Raw genomic sequence first — 17,871 nt, forward strand, 5'->3', positions numbered from 1 at the left:
AAGCATGTCAGAAGGATACTTTTTGGTCAGTCCTTTGTATCTCTCCCAAGCTTCATAGAGGGATTCACCTTCTTTCTGTCTGAAGGTTTGAACATCCACTCTAAGCTTGCTCAGCTTTTGAGGAGGAAAGAACTTGGCTAGGAAAGCTTTGACCAGCTTATCCCAAGAGTGCAGGCTATCCTTAGGTTGAGAGTCCAACCATACTCTAGCTCTGTCTCTTACAGTAAAAGGGAAAAGCATGAGCCTGTAGACTTCAGGATCTACTCCATTAGTCTTAACAGTATCACATATCTGCAAAAATTCAGTTAAAAACTGAAAAGGATCTTCAGATGGAAGTCCATGAAACTTGCAGTTCTGCTGCATCAGAGAAACTAATTGAGGTTTAAGCTCAAAATTGTTTGCTCCAATGGCAGGAATGGAGATGCTTCTTCCATGTAAATTGGAATTAGGTGCAGTAAAGTCACCAAGCATTCTCCTTGCATTATTATTATTTTCAGCTGCCATCTTCTTTTCCTGTTTGATAATTTCTGACAGGTGCTTGCTGGTTTGTTGTAATTCAGCTTCTCTTAGTTTCCTCTTCAGAGTCCTTTCAGGTTCTGGATCTGCTTCAACAAGAATATTCTTGTCCTTGCTCCTGCTCATATGACAAAGAAGAGGGCACAGAAAAATAATAATAATAGAGATCCTCTTTTTTTTTTTTGTGAGTGAGGGAGAGATGTTAGTAGATGAATAAACAAATAGAAAGAGATGAGAGAGAAGAGAATTTTCAAAAATTATTTTTGAAAAAAGAGTTAGTGATTTTCGAAAATAGTTTTTGAAAAAGGTTAGAAATTTTCGAAAATTAAAATAAAAATTTAAAATAATTAGTTAATTAAAAAGAAATTTTGAAAAAAGAGGGAAGATATTTTCAAAAATTAGAGAGAGAGAGTTAGTTAGGTAGTTTTGAAAATGGTAAGAAGCAAACAAAAAGTTAGTTAGTTAGTTGAAATAAATTTTGAAAAGATAAGAGGTTAGGAAGTTAGAAAAGATATTTTTGAAATCAAATGTTTTTGAAAAAGATAAGATAAGAAGATATTTTTGAAAATATATGATAGAAATTAGTTATTGAAAAAGATTTGAATTTTTAAAATCACAATTAATGACTTGATTCACAAGAAATCACAAGATATGATTCTAGAACTTAAAGTTTGAATCTTTCTTAACAAGTAAGTAACAAACTTGAAATTTTTGAATCAAAACATTAATTGTTATTGTTATTTTCGAAAATTTGGTATAAAAATAAGAAAAAGATTTTTGAAAAATATTTTTGGAATTTTCGAAAATAACTAAGAAATTTGAAAAAGATTTGATTTTTGAAAAAGGTGAGATTTTTAAATTGAAAATTTTGATTTGACTCATGAAAACAACTAGATTTTAAAAATTTTTTAAAAAGTCAAATCTCATTTACGAATTTATGAGAGAGAAAAAGGGAAAGATAATTTTTTTGATTTTTGAAATTTTTATGATGAGAGAGAAAAACAAGAAAAATAATGCAATGCATGAGAATTTTAGATCAAAACATGTGATGCATGCAAGAATGCTATGAATGTCAAGATGAACACCAAGAACACTTATGAATGTTAAGATGAACACCAAGAACATATTTTTGAAAAATTTTTAATGCAAAGAAAACATGCAAGACACCAAACTTAGAAATCTTTAATGCTTAGGCACTAAGAATTCAAGAATGCATATGAAAAACACCATACAACACAAAACAAAAAATCATCAAGATCAAACAAGAAGACTTACCAAGAACAACTTGAAGATCATGAAGAACACTATGAATGCATGAAATTTTTGAAAAATGCAAGATGAATATGCAACTGACACCAAACTTATAACATGACACATGACTCAAACAAGAAACACAAAAATATTTTTGATTTTTATGATTTTCTAATTTTTTTTGGATTTTTCGAAAATTAATTGAAAAACGAGAATAAGGATTCCAAAATTTTTAATATGAATTCCAGGAATCTTGCATTCTTAGTCTAAAGCTTCAGTCCAGGAATTAGACATGGCTCACTAGCCAGCCAAGCTTTCAATGAAAGCTCCGGTCCAAAACACTAGACATGGCCAATGGCCAGCCAAGCTTCAGCATGTAAATCAGGAACAACAGCAGGTGGATTAGCAACAACTAGCTTGCTCTTGATAACAAATTGCAAGCCTCAGTCCAAATGAATTTAGACATGGCTTTACAGCCAGCCAGGCTTCACATGCTTCATGAAACACTAGAATTCATTCTTAAAAATTTTGAATCTAAGAAATAATTTTTTTTTTCGAAAACAGGTGAGAAAATTTTGAAATATTTTTGAAAAATTTTTGAAAAGAAAACAAAAAGAAAATTACCTAATCTGAGCAACAAGATGAACCGTCAGTTGTCCGAACTCGAACAATCCCCGGCAACGGCGCCAAAAACTTGGTGCGCAGAAATTGTGATTACACTTTGATTATGTAAAATTCATCGCTCTTTCTTTCCCTGGTAATGGCGCCAAAAATATGATGCCAATACCATGGTTCACAACTTCACACAACTAACCAGCAAGTGCACTGGGTCGTCCAAGTAATACCTTACGTGAGTAAGGGTCGAATCCCACGGAGATTGTTGGTATGAAGCAAGCTATGGTCACCTTGTAAATCTCAGTCAGGTAGGGTTAAATGTGATTGGATTAGATAATTAAAAGATAAATAATAAAGGATAGAAATACTTATGTAATTCATTGGTGAGAATTTCAAATAAGTGAATAGAGATGCTTTCGTTCCTCTGAACCTCTGCTTTCCTGCTATCTTCATCCAATCAGTCTTACTCCTTTCCATGGCTGGCTTTATGTGATACATCACCATTGTCAACGGCTACTTTCGGTCTTCTCTCGAGAAAATGATCCAAATGCCCTGTCACGGCACGGCTAATCGTCTGGAGGCATCACCCTTGTCAATGGTTTCATCTTATCCTCTCAGTGAAAATGATCAACGCACCCTGTCACGGCACGGCTATTCATCTGTCGGTTCTCGATCCTGCTGGAATAGGATTTACTATCCTTTTGCGTCTGTCACTACGCCCAGCAATCGCGAGTTTGAAGCTCGTCACAGTCATTCAATCATTGAATCCTACTCGGAATACCACAGACAAGGTTTAGACCTTCCGGATTCTCTTGAATGCCGCCATCATTCTAGCTTACACCACGATGATTTCGATTAAGAGATCTAAGAGATACTCATTCAATTCTAATGTAGAACAAAAGTGGTTGTCAGGCACGCGTTCAGAGGGAATGATGATGATTGTCACATTCATCACATTCAGGTTGAAGTGTGAATGAATATCTTAGAAGCGAAATAAGATGAATTGAATAGAAAACAGTAGTACTTTGCATTAATCTTTGAGGAACAGCAGAGCTCTACACCTTAATCTATGGAGTGTAGAAACTCTACCGTTAAAATTACATAAGTGAAAGGTCCAGGCATGGCCGAGATGGCCAGCCCCTCTGATCTAAGAACTAGGCATCCAAAGATATCAAATACAATAGTAAAATGTCCTATTTATAATAAACTAGCTACTAGGGTTTACAGAAGTAAGTAATTGATGCATAAATCCACTTCCGGGGCCCACTTGGTGTGTGCTTGGGCTGAGCTTTAACTTTCCACGTGCAGAGGCCATTTGTGGAGTTGAACGCCAGGTTTTGATCCATTTCTGGCGTTCAACTCTGGTTTTTGATCCATTTCTGGCGCTGAACTCCAGAATTGGGCAGATAGCTGGCGTTGAACGCCAGTTTGCATCGTCTAAACTTGGGAAAAGTATGGACTATTATATATTGCTGGAAAGCCCTGGATGGCTACTTTCCAACGCAATTGGAATCACGCCATTTTGAGTTCTGTAGCTCCAGAAAATTCATTTTGAGTGCAGGGTGGTCAGAATCCAACAGCATCAGCAGTCCTTCTTCAACCTCTGAATCTGATTTTTGCTCAAGTCCCTCAATTTCAGCCAGAAAATACCTGAAATCACAGAAAAACACACAAACTCATAGTAAAGTCCAGAAATGTGAATTTAACATAAAAACTAAGGAAAACTTCCCTAAAAGTAACTAGATCCTACTAAAAACATACTAAAAACAATGCCAAAAAGCGTATAAATTATCGGCTCATCAAGAAGGATCTCCATTCCTGCCATTGGAGCAAACAATTTTGAGCTGAAACCTCAATTAGTTTCTTTGATGCAGTAGAACTGCAAGTTTCATGGACTTCCATCTGAAGATCCTTTTCAGTTCTTAACTGAATTCTTGCAGATATGTGTTACTGTTAAGACTAATGGAGTAGATCCTGAAGTCTGTAGGCTCATGCTTTTCCCTTTTGCTGTAAGAGACAGAGCTAGAGTGTGGTTGGACTCTCAACCCAAAGATAGCCTGAACTCTTGGGATAAGCTGGTCACAGCTTTCTTAGCTAAGTTCTTTCCTCCTTAAAAGCTTAGCAAACTTAGAGTGGATGTTCAAACCTTCAGATAGAAAGAAGGTGAATCCCTCTATGAAGCTTGGGAGAGATATAAGCAACTCAACAAAAAGTGTTCTTCTGACATGCTTTCAGAATGGACCATCCTGGATATATTCTATGATGCTCTGTCTGAGCTATCAAAGATGTCATTGGATACTTCTGCAGGTGGATCCATTCACCTAAAGAAAACGCCTGCAGAAGCTCAAGAACTTATTGACATGGTTGCCAACAACCAGTTTATGTACACTTCTGAGAGGAATCCTGTGAGTAATGGGACGCCTCAGGAGAAGAGAGTTCTTAAAATTGATACTCTGAATGCCATATTGGCTCAGAATAAAATATTGACTCAGCAAGTCAATATGATTTCTCAGAGTCTGAATGGAATACAAGCCGCATCCAACAGTACTCAAGAGGCATCTTCTGAGGAAGAAGCTTATGATCCTGAGAACCCTGCAATAGCAGAGGTGAATTACATAGGTGAACCCTATGGAAACACTTATAATCCCTCATGGAGAAATCACCCAAATCTCTCATGGAAGGATCAACAAAAGCCTCAACAAGGCTTTAATAATGATGGAAGAAATAGGTATAATAATAGTAAACCTTTTCCATCATCCACTCAGCAACAGACAGAGAATTCTGAGCAGAATCCATCCTGCTTAGCAAATTTAGTCTCTGATCTATCTAAGGCCACTCTGAGTTTCATGAATGAAACAAGGTCCTCCATTAGAAATTTGGAGGCACAAGTGGGCCAGCTGAGTAAGAAGATCACTGAAACCCCTCCTAGTACTCTCCCAAACAACACAGAAGAAAATCCAAAAGGAGAGTGCAAGGCCATTGAATTGACCATCATGGCCGAACCTACAAGGGAGGGAGAGGACGTGAATCCCAGTAAGGAAGACCTCCTGGGACATCCAGTGATCAACAAGGAGTTTCCCTCTGAGGAACCAAAGGAATCTGAGACTCACCTAGAGACCATAGAGATTTCATTGAACCTCCTTATGCCCTTCATGAGCTCTGATGAGTATTCTTCTTCTGAAGAGAATGAGGATGTTACTGAAGAGCAAGTAACCAAGTACCTTGGTGCAATCATGAAGCTGAATGCCAAATTATTTGATAATGAGACTTGGGAAGATGAACCTCCCTTGCTCATCAATGAACTAAGTGATCTGGATCAACTGACATTGCCTCAGAAGAAACAGGATCCTAGAAAGTTCTTAATACCTTGTACCATAGGCACCATGACCTTTGAGAAGGCTCTATGTGACCTTGGGTCAGGGATAAACCTCATGCCCCTCTCTGTAATGGGGAAAATGGGAATCTTTAAGGTACAAGTTGCCAGAATCTCATTAGAGATGGCATACAACTCAAGAAAAGAGGCTTATGGACAGGTAGAGGACATGTTAGTAAAGGTTGAAGGCCTTTACATCCTTGCTGATTTCATAATCCTAGATACTGGAAAGGTTGAGGATGAATCCATCATCCTTGGAAGACCCTTCCTAGCCACAGCAAGAGCTGTGATTGATGTGGACAGAGAAAAATTGATCCTTCAACTAAATGAGGACAACCTTGTGTTTAAGACTCAAGGATCTATCTCTGTAACCATGGAGAAGAAGCATGAAAAGCTTCTCTCACTGCAGAGTCAACCAGAGCCCCCACAGTCAAACTCTAAGTTTGGTGTTGGGAGGCCACAACCAAACTCTAAGTTTGGTGTTGAACTCCCATATCCAAACTCTAAGTTTGGTGTTGGGAAGTCTCAACAATGCTCTGAACATCTGTGAGGCTCCATGAGAGCCCACTGTCAAGCTATTGACATTAAAGAAGCGCTTGTTGGGAGGCAACCTAATTTTTTATTTATCTAATTTTATTTTTATTTTTATTGTTCTTTCATGTTTTATTAGGTTTATGATCATGTGGAGTCACAAAATAAATAGAAAAATCAAAAACAGAATCAAAAATAGCAGAAGAAAAATCACACCCTGGAAGAAGGACTTACTGGCGTTTAAACGCCAGTAAGGAGTATCTGGCTGGCGTTCAACACCAAAACAGAGCATGGAGCTGGCGCTGAATGCTAGAAACAAGCATGAAGCTGGCGTTCAACGCCAGAAACATGCTGCATCTGGGCGTTGAACGCCCAAAACAAGCATCAATTCGGCGTTTAAACGCCAGAATTGCATGCAAAGGCATTTTACATGCCTCAATGGTGCAGGGATGTAAATCTTTGACACCTCAGGATCTGTGGATCCCACAGGATCACCTCAGGATCTGTGGACCCCATAGGATCCCCACATACCTCCACTCACCTTCCCTCCTCATAATCCTATATCACCCTCTCTCTCCATTCACAGTCATCCCTTCTGTTTTCCATTCACGACTCACATCCATACACCCCACCTACCTTCAAAATTCAAAATCTCTTTCCCACCCAAGCCTACCCATATAGCCGAATACACACATCCCTCCATCTTCTCCATATCTTCTTCGTCTTCTACTATTCTTTCTTCTTTTGCTTGAGGGCGAGCAACATTCTAAGTTTGGTGTGATAAAAGCATAGCTTTTTTGTTTTTCCATAACCATTGATGGCACCTAAGGCCAGAGAAACCTCTAGAAAGTGGAAAGGGAAGACAAAAGCTTCCACCTCTGAGTCATAGGAGATGGAGAGATTCATCTCAAGGGTCTATAGCTCAGTGGTAGAACATTTGACTGCAAATCAAGAGATCCCTGAGATAGCTCAGGGAATACATTTTCCTCCACACAATTATTGGGAGCAACTAAGGGTGGAACATCAAGAGTACTCCATCATCCTTCATGAAATTAGAGAAGATCAAAGAGCAATGAGGGAGGAGCAACAAAGACAAGGAAGAGACATAGAAGAGCTCAAGGACATCATTGGTTCCTCAAGAAGAAAATGCAACCATCACTAAGGTGGACTCATTCCTTGTTCTCAAATTTTCTGTTTTTTGTTTTTTTTTATGTTAAGTGCTTATCTATGTTATTGTCTTATTACATGATCATTAGTATTTGGTAACTATGCCTTAAAGTAGTGAATATGAATCCATCACCTCTCTTAAATGAAAAATGTTTTAATTACAAAAGAACAAGAAGTACATGGTTTCGAATTCATCTTTGAAACTAGTTTAATTATTTTGATGTGGTGACAATACTTTTTGTTTTCTGAATGAATGCTTGAACAGTGCATATGTCTTTTGAAGTTGTTGTTTAAGAATGTTAAATATGTTGGCTCTTGAAAGAATGATGATAAGGAGAAATGTTATTTGATAATCTGAAAAATCATAAAAATGATTCTTGAAGTAAGAAAAAGCAGTGAATACAAAAATCTTGCAGAAAAAAAAATGGCGAAAAAAAAAAGCAAGCAGAAAAAGCCAAAAGCTCTTAAAACCAAGAGGCAAGAGAAAAAAGCCAATAACCCTTAAAACCAAAAGGCAAGGGTAAATAAAAAGGATCCCAAGGCTTTGAGCATCAGTGGATAGGAGGGCCTAAAGGAATAAAATCCTGGCCTAAGCGGCTAAACCAAGCTGTCCCTAACCATGTGCTTGTGGCGTGAAGGTGTCAAGGGAAAACTTGAGACTGAGCGGTTAAAGTCAAGGTCCAAAGCAAAAGAAGAGTGTGCTTAAGAACCCTGGACACCTCTAATTGGGGACTTTAGCAACGCTGAGTCACAATCTGAAAAGGTTCACCCAGTTATGTGTCTGTGGCATTTATGTATCCGGTGGTAATACTGGAAAACAAAGTGCTTAGGGCCACGGCCAAGACTCATAAAGTAGCTGTGTTCAAGAATCAACATACTGAACTAGGAGAATCAATAACACTATCTGAACTCTGAGTTCCTATAGATGCCAATCATTCTGAACTTCAATGGATAAAAGTGAGATGCCAAAACTATTCAAGAGGCAAAAAGCTTCAAGTCCCGCTCATCTAATTGGAGCTATGTTTCATTGATATTTTGGAATTTATAGTATATTCTCTTCTTTTTATCCTATTTAATTTTCAGTTGCTTGGGGACAAGCAACAATTTAAGTTTGGTGTTGTGATGAGCAGATAATTTATACGCTTTTTGGCATTGTTTTTAGTATGTTTTTAGCAGGATCTAGTTACTTTTAGGGATGTTTTCATTAGTTTTTATGTTAAATTCACATTTCTGGACTTTACTGAGTTTGTGTGTTTTTCTGTGATTTCAGGTATTTTCTGGCTGAAATTGAGGGACCTGAGCAAAAATCAGATTCAGAGGTTGAAGAAGCACTGCTGATGCTGTTGGATTCTGACCTCCCTGCACTCAAAGTAGATTTTCTGGAGCTACAAAACTCCAAATGGCGTGCTCTCAACGGCGTTGGAAAGTAGACATCCAGGGCTTTCCAGCAATATATAATAGTCCATACTTTGCCCGATTTTAGACAACGCAAAAGGGCGTTGAATGCCAGTTCTATGCTGCAGTCTGGAGTTAAACGCCAGAAACACGTCACGAACCATAGTTGAACGCCAAAAACACGTTACAACTTGGCGTTCAACTCCAAAAGAAGCCTCTGCACGTGTAAACTTCAAGCTCAGCCCAAGTACACACCAAGTGGGCCCCGGAAGTGGATTTATGCATCAATTACTTACTTCTGTAAACCCTAGTAACTAGTTTAGTATAAATAAGACTTTTTACTATTGTATTTTCATCTTGGGACATCTAGTTTTTAGATCATGGGGGCTGGCCATTTGGCAATGCCTGAACCTTTCACTTATGTATTTTTCAATGGTAGAGTTTCTACACTCCATAGATTAAGGTGTGGAGCTCTGCTGTTCCTCATGATTTAATGCAAAGTACTACTGTTTTATATTCAATTCAACTTATTCCGCTTCTAAGATATCCATTCGCACCCAAGAACATGATGAATGTGATGATTATGTGACGCTCATCATCATTCTCACTTATGAACGTGTGCCTGACAAATACTTCCGTTCTACATGCAAACAAGCTAGAATGAGTATCTCTTAGATATCTAATACAGAGGACCGAGTCAGAGATATTAGAATCTTCGTGGTATAAGTTAGAACCCATGGATGGCCATTCCTGAGATCCAGAAAGTCTAAACCTTGTCTGTAGTATTCCGAGTAGGATCTGGGAAGGGATGGCTGTGACGAACTTCAAACTCGCGAGTGCTGGGCGTAGTGACAGACGCAAAAGGAGGGTGAATCCTATTCCAATATGATCGAGAACCTCCAGATGATTAGCTGTGCCGTGACAGAGTATTTGGACCTTTTTCACAGAGAGGATGGGATGTAGCCATTGACAACGGTGATGCCCTATATAAAGCTTGCCATGGAAAGGAGTAGGACTGGTTGGATGAAGACAGCAGGAAAGCAGAGGTTCAGAGGAACGAAAGCATCTCTATACACTTATCTGAAATTCTCACCAATGAATTACATAAGTATTTCTATCTTTATTTTCTGTTTATTTATTATTATTATTCGAAAACTCCATAACCATTTGATATCCGCCTGACTGAGATTTACAAGATGACCATAGCTTGCTTCATACTAACAATCTCCGTGGGATCGACCCTTACTCACGTAAGGTTTTATTACTTGGATGACCCAGTGCACTTGCTGGTTAGTTGTATCGAAGTTGTGACAAATTATGAATTAAGATTAGAGCACCAAGTTTTTTGGAGCCATTACCAGGGATCACAATTTCGTGCACCAGTTATACCTGGGTGCTCCAGTGTATTTATAGAGGTTGTAGAGTAACCTTTTTAGATAAGATAAGTTAGTTATCTTATCTTATCTTTATCTTTGAGGTCAGCTTATCTTTAAGAGAACCGCCCTTTTCTCTATAGGCTTAGACGGCCTTTGGATTTGGGTCGTGTTCCTCTATTTGGGCCCTTTATTGGGCTTTCCTGTCGATTTGGCCGACCTCTTTGAGAAGAGGTCGGATAGCCTGACCTAAAGAGGTCGGTCGCTTTGTCGCCGATCATCCCGGGTCGGATAGCTCGACCCAGGGTATGAACAGTGCCCCTGCTCGAGCTCGGTCTTTCTTTTGGAGGTCGAGTCTTGGTTTTAGGACTTCGATCCTTCTCGGGTGAAGCCGAACTCGAGCATTTTGTCGACTTTCTCTTTTATAGAATCTTTTTGAATGTAGAACGTTTTCCTCTAAAAGTGCGCGCTTTTGTATAAGCGCCTTGTTATGGGGAACGTGCGAGGGTTTAATGCCCCAATTAATTTGGGATTAATTGCCCCGTTTCCCTTAACTTCTTTATTTTTGAACTTTACACTCAGGAAACGGTTTCTCTTCTTCACTCTTTCTTCGTAACTTCTCCCTTTACTCTCTCGCTTTCTGTTTCTGGCTTTGAGTCCATAGCTCCTTCCTACAACGCTTGCTTTGTTGCTGTTTTCGTGGAAGACGGGTGATTCTGGACTTCGCCTTCCGTTTTTCTGCTTCCTTTTGCAGCTTTTCTCCTATTTTCCAGGTTTGGTTCTTCTTCCTTCCTTCCTTTACGCCATTTATTTTGAGAAAGTTTTGATTTTGGCTGGAGAAAGTTTGGATCTTTCTGCCTTTGCTAATGCTTGATCGTGTTGTGTTCTGTAGTTTCTTTGCCTCTTTGCATGATTTTTCGCTTTTCCTGTGGCTAGTGCTTTTGGTAGGGAAGCTTTGAGTGATAATTTTGTTAGATCCTAAAAAAGGAAGTATCTTTGACGCTTTCTACTTGTCGTGCTTCGATGTTTGGGGATGCATGCTTGTTCTTTACTGATAGACTGTAGGAAGATAGTGGTTTTGATGACTTTCTGTGCTTTTTGCATTTTGTCTTTCTCCTATGAAAATGCTCGCTGTTTGAGGTCTTCTATTCTTGTTTGAGAGATACTGGAATGTAAGAGGTAGTTTTTTCCTGAAACGGTGCTTTGTTACTGCCTCCAAAGGATGCCCCAGGACTTTGGTTTGAGTCTTGGGGTTTTCTTTTCCTTTTTGTTCTTCTGTATCATATTTAGTCGAGTTGTTTCACCCTTTGTCTGAGATGCTTTTTAGTAATCCATTCTTCTTTTCTTATTATAGGATTAGTTGGTCTCATGTCTTCTCACAATAACGTTATAGAGATGTCTTCCCAGGTTTCTGAGGGCATGGCCGATTGGGTGGACTCAATGGTTCTTATGTGTGTCTCTTTGATTGGTTCCGAGTTTTGTGCGCAGCTTAGACAGTTTCATAGGGTCTGTAGTAGTGCAGGTGATGAAAAGAATTACGAACTTGTCCCTCCCTCTTCTGAAGAGAGAGTTTGTTTCTCTACTCGGGTTGTTAGGGATCGCCCTTATTTCTATGCTTATGACTTCTTCTTTGGTCAGCTGGGTATCACCCTCCCTTTTAGTGAATTTGAGACTAACCTGTTATGGTCCTGTAATGTTGCTCCCTCTCAACTTCACCCTAATTCTTGGGGTTTCATGAAAAATTTTCAATTGTTGTGTGATGGTTTCGGTATTCCTGCCTCGCAATCTCTCTTCTTCTATCTATTTGTTTTGACGAAGCCTGGAGTAGTAAAAAAGAAGGCAGCTTGGGTCTCCTTTCGATCTTCCCAGGGGAAGAAGGTCTTCTCCATGTTTGACGAATCGTTTCGTGATTTTAAAAATTACTTTTTCAAGGTCCGAGCTGTTGAAGGAGCTCGCCCCTTTTTTATGGATGAAAATGTTGAGCCCGCCTTTCCCTTGGAATGGCAAAAAGATGTGAGAGTGTCCAGATACACGTGGGAGATGTTGGATGAAACTGAGTGAGCTTTTGTGACCGTCTTGGAAGAACACTGGGGTCAACCTCCCCATCTTGATACAAAGAAATTTTTAACCAATCCTTCTCTTCTTCAAACCGAGCTAGGTATTTTGCGTTCCTGATTTTCCCTTTATTATTTGTTTATATTGCTTGTAAATGCCTTTCCGACTTGCAGCTTAATTTCTTACTGTTATGTTTTATTTGCAAAGGCAATGAAGAATAATGAATCCATGAAGGCTTTTAAAAGAGCACAGAAGGCGACTGCTGCTAAAAACATCTCGGCCAAGGCGGCCGGGGAGGGATCTTCCCAAGTGCGTGTGAAGCCGTCCATGCCGAGTTCTCCTGGGGCGAGGAAGGTGATCCCCACTCCCCGAGTTCGTCTGGCTGACCCTCCACCAACTTCTGGCGCTCCTTCTGGCGCTCCTCCCAAAAAGAAATAAAAAACGGCTGAGCCTTTCAACTTTGATGCTCCTGACTTCAATGCGATCGAATTCGTGGATCAGCAAATCGGTCCCTACGGTGCTCTTCCTATGGACGATGTGTCTATCCTTCGCCATCTGGAATTTATGGCCCGAAATAGTGTAAAAATGGCATATATGGGGGCTGCTTTGTACCGAACTGCTCAGAATATTCCTCTTCATGCCACCAAAGAGTTTATGGAGAAGGCGAAGCAGGAGTTCGACCGGATGAAGGGCCTTAAACAGGAGCTTGAGGTAAAGGTTGCCAAGTTGGAGAAGGATTTGGAGAACGAGAAGGCGAATTCTCTTGCTTTGGCAGCTTCTGTGCGGCTGGCCGAGGACACGGCACTGATGCATAAGGATAGCTACGTTACGTCTTATCGGCAGGTGATGCGTCTGAGGGGGGAGCTGGAGAGTTCCCGGGAGGATTACTCTGAGCTTCAGGGTCATCTCGTTGGCAGTGTGACTGTTGCTTACGAGAACCTGAAGGAACAAGTTCGGGTTATTACTCCTGAGGCCGACCTTACCCACTTCAGCCTGGATAACATTATCAGGGATGGCAAGATTGTCCCTGATGACGAGGATGATGATGTTGAACCTCCCCCTGTGTCCTCTGCCAAAGTGTCGACTTCTTCAGCTCCTCCGGTTGTAGCCGATCCGGATTGCCAGATTCTGAACCGGGAGGATGGAACTGTGGATGCTGTGCCTATTCAGACTCGCCCTCCTTCTCCCCCTAATGATGCTGCCGAGAAGGCTCCCGATGTTTGCTGATTTCTCTCTAAACATTTGTGTAGCTGGCCCGGCTTGTGGTCTTTTAAACTCTTTATTGTTTTGTTAACTGCTGACACTTTTTAGTCGCTTGCCTAGCGACTTTTATTTTGAAAAACAAAGGTAGCTTTCTAGCTTTTTTAGGTAGATTTTGGTGGCTTCTGAAGCTTTCTAACTTTTTGTAGATTATATCACGCTTTTTTGTATTTAAATTTAGGCTCGGCCTCTTTGGATTGCTTTCTACTTATTGTTTGTAGTTTGGATCCTTTGAGGTTGTGACTGTGTGGGTCCAACTTGTTTTTCGATTTTCTCGCTTTTGCTTGTATCTTTAGCACTTTTATAACCGATTTCTTTACGATAGTCCTCTTTTCAGTTATTTTTGTAGTCCTCTCTTTTTTTGAATCTTTGCCAGATCTCTTATTAAGGACTAATTTTATAACTTAGTTTTTGCAGGAGGCCGACTTCTTTACGTCGTTCTCTTCTAAGTTATTTTTGTAATCCTCTTTCTTGGACCTTTGTCAGGTCTCTTTCAGGGATTACTTCTATAAATTGTTTTGTAGGAGGCCGACTTCTTTATGTCGTCCTCTTCTAAGTTATTTTTGTAATCCTCTTTCTTGGACCTTTGTCAGGTCTCTTTCAGGGATTACTTTTATAACTTGTTCATTGTAGGAAACCGACTTCGTTATGTCGATCTCTTCTAAGTTATTTTGTAATCCTCTTTCTTGGATCTTTATCAGATCTCTTTTAGGGATTACTTCTATAACTTGTTTTGTAGGAGGCCGACTTCTTTACGTCGTCCTCTTCTAAGTTATTTTTGTAATCCTCTTTCTTGGACCTTTGTCAGGTCTCTTTCAGGGATTACTTTTATAACTTTTTCATTTTGGGCTGACTTTGTTATGTTGGGCCCTTCTAAGTTAAAGTAATCCTCTTTAATAGGATTGGCCAGACCTCTTTCCAGGGTTTACTTGTAACTTGGGTTGACTTGGTCCGACTTCTTTACGTCAGCCAGTCTTTAAGTTATTATTTAGCAATCCATAAGACCTCGTCAGGTTCTTTTTCGGATCACTTTCGATAACTTCTTACATTATTCTGTGTTCATCTTTGCCGATTTGTAGAAGGTGGTTGCTATCTTTAGATCGTCTTTTAGGTGAATCGCGTTTTCACCTTTATCGGATGATTGTCTTTATCGTGATCGTGCAGTGAAGTTGCTTTTCACTTTATGCCAATCTGTTGCTTTATAATCGGACGATGAATGCTTCAGATTAATGCGTCATGAAAACTTGTAGAATATCTAAAATATATTTTATTTAAAGGAAAGTGCAAATATATACATGTGGGAATTTTTCATCCCTTTAAGTCGGATAGTGTCTGAGTCTCAACTTGGTGCCTCATTAAAAAACCTTTTCAAGAAAAAGAGTGCATCCAGTAGTGAGATCTTTACTTTTTCTAGCTGTAGTACCTTCTTAGGTTGCAGGCGTGCCATGATCTGGGAAGCTCTCGTCCATCGAGTTCGGACAGTCTGTAGTAGCCCTTCCCAAGTACTTCTATGATTCAATAGGGTCCTTTCCAGTTTGCTGCCAACTTTCCTTCTCCTGGTCGAGTTGTTCCAATATCATTTCGGATTAAGATGAGATCATTCTCTGCGAAACTTCTTGGCACTACCTTTTGATTATATCTGGAAGCCATCCGACGTTTTAGTGCTTCTTCCCTGATCCGAGCTTTTTCTTGGATTTCAGGTAGTAGGTCGAGTTCTTCCCTCTGAAGTTGAGAGTTGGCTTCTTCATTGTAGTGGACTACTCTAGATGACCCTTCCTCGATCTCTACTGGGATCATTGCCTCCACTCCATATGCTAGTCGAAAGGGTGATTCACTTGTGGTGGAGTGTGGCGTTGTTCGATATGCCCATAGGACTTATGGAAGTTCTTCGGCCCAAGCTCCCTTTTCATCTTGTAGTCTCTGTTTTAACCCAGCCAATATGACTTTGTTGGCGGCTTTGGCCTATCCATTGGCTTGAGGGTGTTCGACGGAGGTGAACTGGTGCTTTATATTCAAGTCGGCTACTAGTCTCCTGAAGCCTGCATCTGTGAATTGAGTGCCATTGTCTGTGGTGATGGAGTATTGAACCTCGAACCTCGTGACAATGTTCGTGTATAGGAATTTCCGGCTTCTTTGAGCGGTGGCGTTGGCTAGGGGCTCTGCCTTAATCCATATTGTAAAATAGTCTACTCTGACTATGAGGAATTTTACTTGTCCTGATCCCTGGGGAAAGGGTCTGAGAAGATCAAGTCTCCATTTTGCAAATGACCAGGGCGAGGTTACACTGATGAGCTCTTCTGGAGGGGCGATGTGGAAGTTGGCATGTTTCTGACATGGTGGACATGTCTTTACAAATTCTATAGCCTCTTTCAGTAGGGTTGGCCAGTATAATCCCGCCCGCAGTACCTTTTTGGTGAGAGCTTGTGCCCCGAGATGATTGCCACAAATACCACTGTATACTTCTTCTAAAACTTCCCTTGTGTTGGAGGTCGGCACACATTTTAGTAGTGGCATTAAGATCCCTCTTTTATATAGGGTGTTGTTTATGATGGTGTAGTACTGAGCCTCCCGTTTTAACCTCTTCGCCTCTTTTTCGTCCGTGGGGAGTGTTTTGCTTTGAGGTAGTTAATTATGGGAGTCATCCATCCTTGATCCCGATCTGTTATGGCTAGGATCTTTTCTTCTTCCGAGATTGACGGGTTCTGTAGCATTTCCTGGATGAGGCTTCTATTGTTGCCCCCTGGTTTGGTGCTAGCTAGTTTCGAGAGTGCGTCAGCTCGGGCATTTTGTTCGCGGGGTATGTGGCAGATCTTATATTCCCTGAGGAGTCCGAGCTGTTCTTTGGTTTTATCCAAATACTTTTTCATGGTGGGATCTTTGGCTTGGTAGCTCCCCGTTATCTGTGAGGTGACTACTTGTGAATCACTGTAGATGTTGAGTTTTTGAGCTCCAACCTCTTTAGCCAGCTTCAAACCAACTAATAACGCTTCATATTCCACCTGGCTGTTTGAAGCCGGGAACCCGAACTTGAGGGAGAGCTCAACTTGGGTTCCTTGGTTGCTTTCTATTATCACACCTGCATCGCTTCTAGTCTTATTTGAAGAACCGTCCACGTAGAGATTCCATTCTGTGGGAATTTCCCGGGCATCTGTGAATTCTACGATGAAGTCGGCCAGATATTGTGATTTGATGGCCGTCCGAGCTTCATATTGGAGGTCGAACTCGGATAGCTCGACTGCCCATTGTAAAATTCTGCCTGCCAGATCTGTTTTCTGCAATATTCCTTTTATGGGCTGGTTGGTTCGAACCCTAATGGTGTGAGACTGGAAGTACGGGCAAAGTCGTCGAGACGTTAGAATGAGGGTGTAGGCAAACTTTTCTATTTTCTGGTAGTTCAACTTGGATCCCTGTAGCGCTTTACTAATGAAGTTGACGGGTTGTTGCCCACTTTCGTCTTCTCTGACTAGTGCTGAGGCTATTGCCTGGCTTCCTACTGCGAGATAAAATATGAGCGGTTCTCCTTCTCGTGGTCGAGATAGGACAGGTGGCCGTCCTAAGAATTTCTTGAAGTTTTGGAAGGCTTCTTCACATTCTGTTGTCCATTCGAACTGCTTTCCCTTCCTCAAAGTAGCATAAAAGGGGAGAGATCTTATCGCTGATCCTGCTAAGAACCTGGATAGGGCGGCCAATCTCCCGTTGAGTTGCTGTACTTCTTTGACACAGGTTGGGCTCTTCATGTTGAGTATGGCTTGACATTTATCCGGATCTCCTTCAATTCCTCTTTGTGTGAGCATAAAACCTAAGAATTTGCCTGCTTCTACTGCAAAGGTGCATTTCGCAGGATTGAGTCGCATGTCATGCTTCCTTATAGTGTTGAACACTTGAGCCAGGTCGGACAATAACGTTTCTTCGCTTTGTGTCTTTATTAACATGTCGTCTACATAGACTTCCATGATTTTTCCGATGTGATCTGAGAAGACTTTATTCATTAGCCTTTGATAAGTAGCTCCCGCATTCTTGAGACCGAAAGGCATCACAATGTAGCAGTAATTCACTTTCGGCGTTAAAAACGAAGTCTTTTCTTGATCTGGTGGATACATGGGGATTTGGTTGTATCCCGAGTATGCATCCATAAACGAGAGGTATCTATATCCAGAGGAAGCGTCTACCAGAGCGTCGATACTTGGGAGTGGGTAAGAATCTTTTGGGCAGGCTTTGTTGAGATCGATGTAATCGGTGCACATTCGCCACTTCCCGTTTGATTTTCTCACCAAGACGACGTTGGCTAGCCATATTGGGTACTTGACTTCTCTTATGAATCCTGCCTCCAGTAAT

General features: G+C 40.6%; 1 non-coding gene across 1 annotated transcript; it reads left to right on the forward strand.

Moving 5' to 3' along the window:
• LOC112768825 (small nucleolar RNA R71) lies at positions 1 to 108 on the forward strand. Its single transcript, XR_003186211.1, has one exon. It is a non-coding gene; the product is annotated as a small nucleolar RNA R71 (small nucleolar RNA).
• Positions 109 to 17,871: the final 17,763 nt, after the last annotated feature.

Source organism: Arachis hypogaea, chromosome 17, assembly GCF_003086295.3.
Source record: "Arachis hypogaea cultivar Tifrunner chromosome 17, arahy.Tifrunner.gnm2.J5K5, whole genome shotgun sequence".
Lineage (NCBI taxonomy): Eukaryota > Viridiplantae > Streptophyta > Magnoliopsida > Fabales > Fabaceae > Arachis > Arachis hypogaea.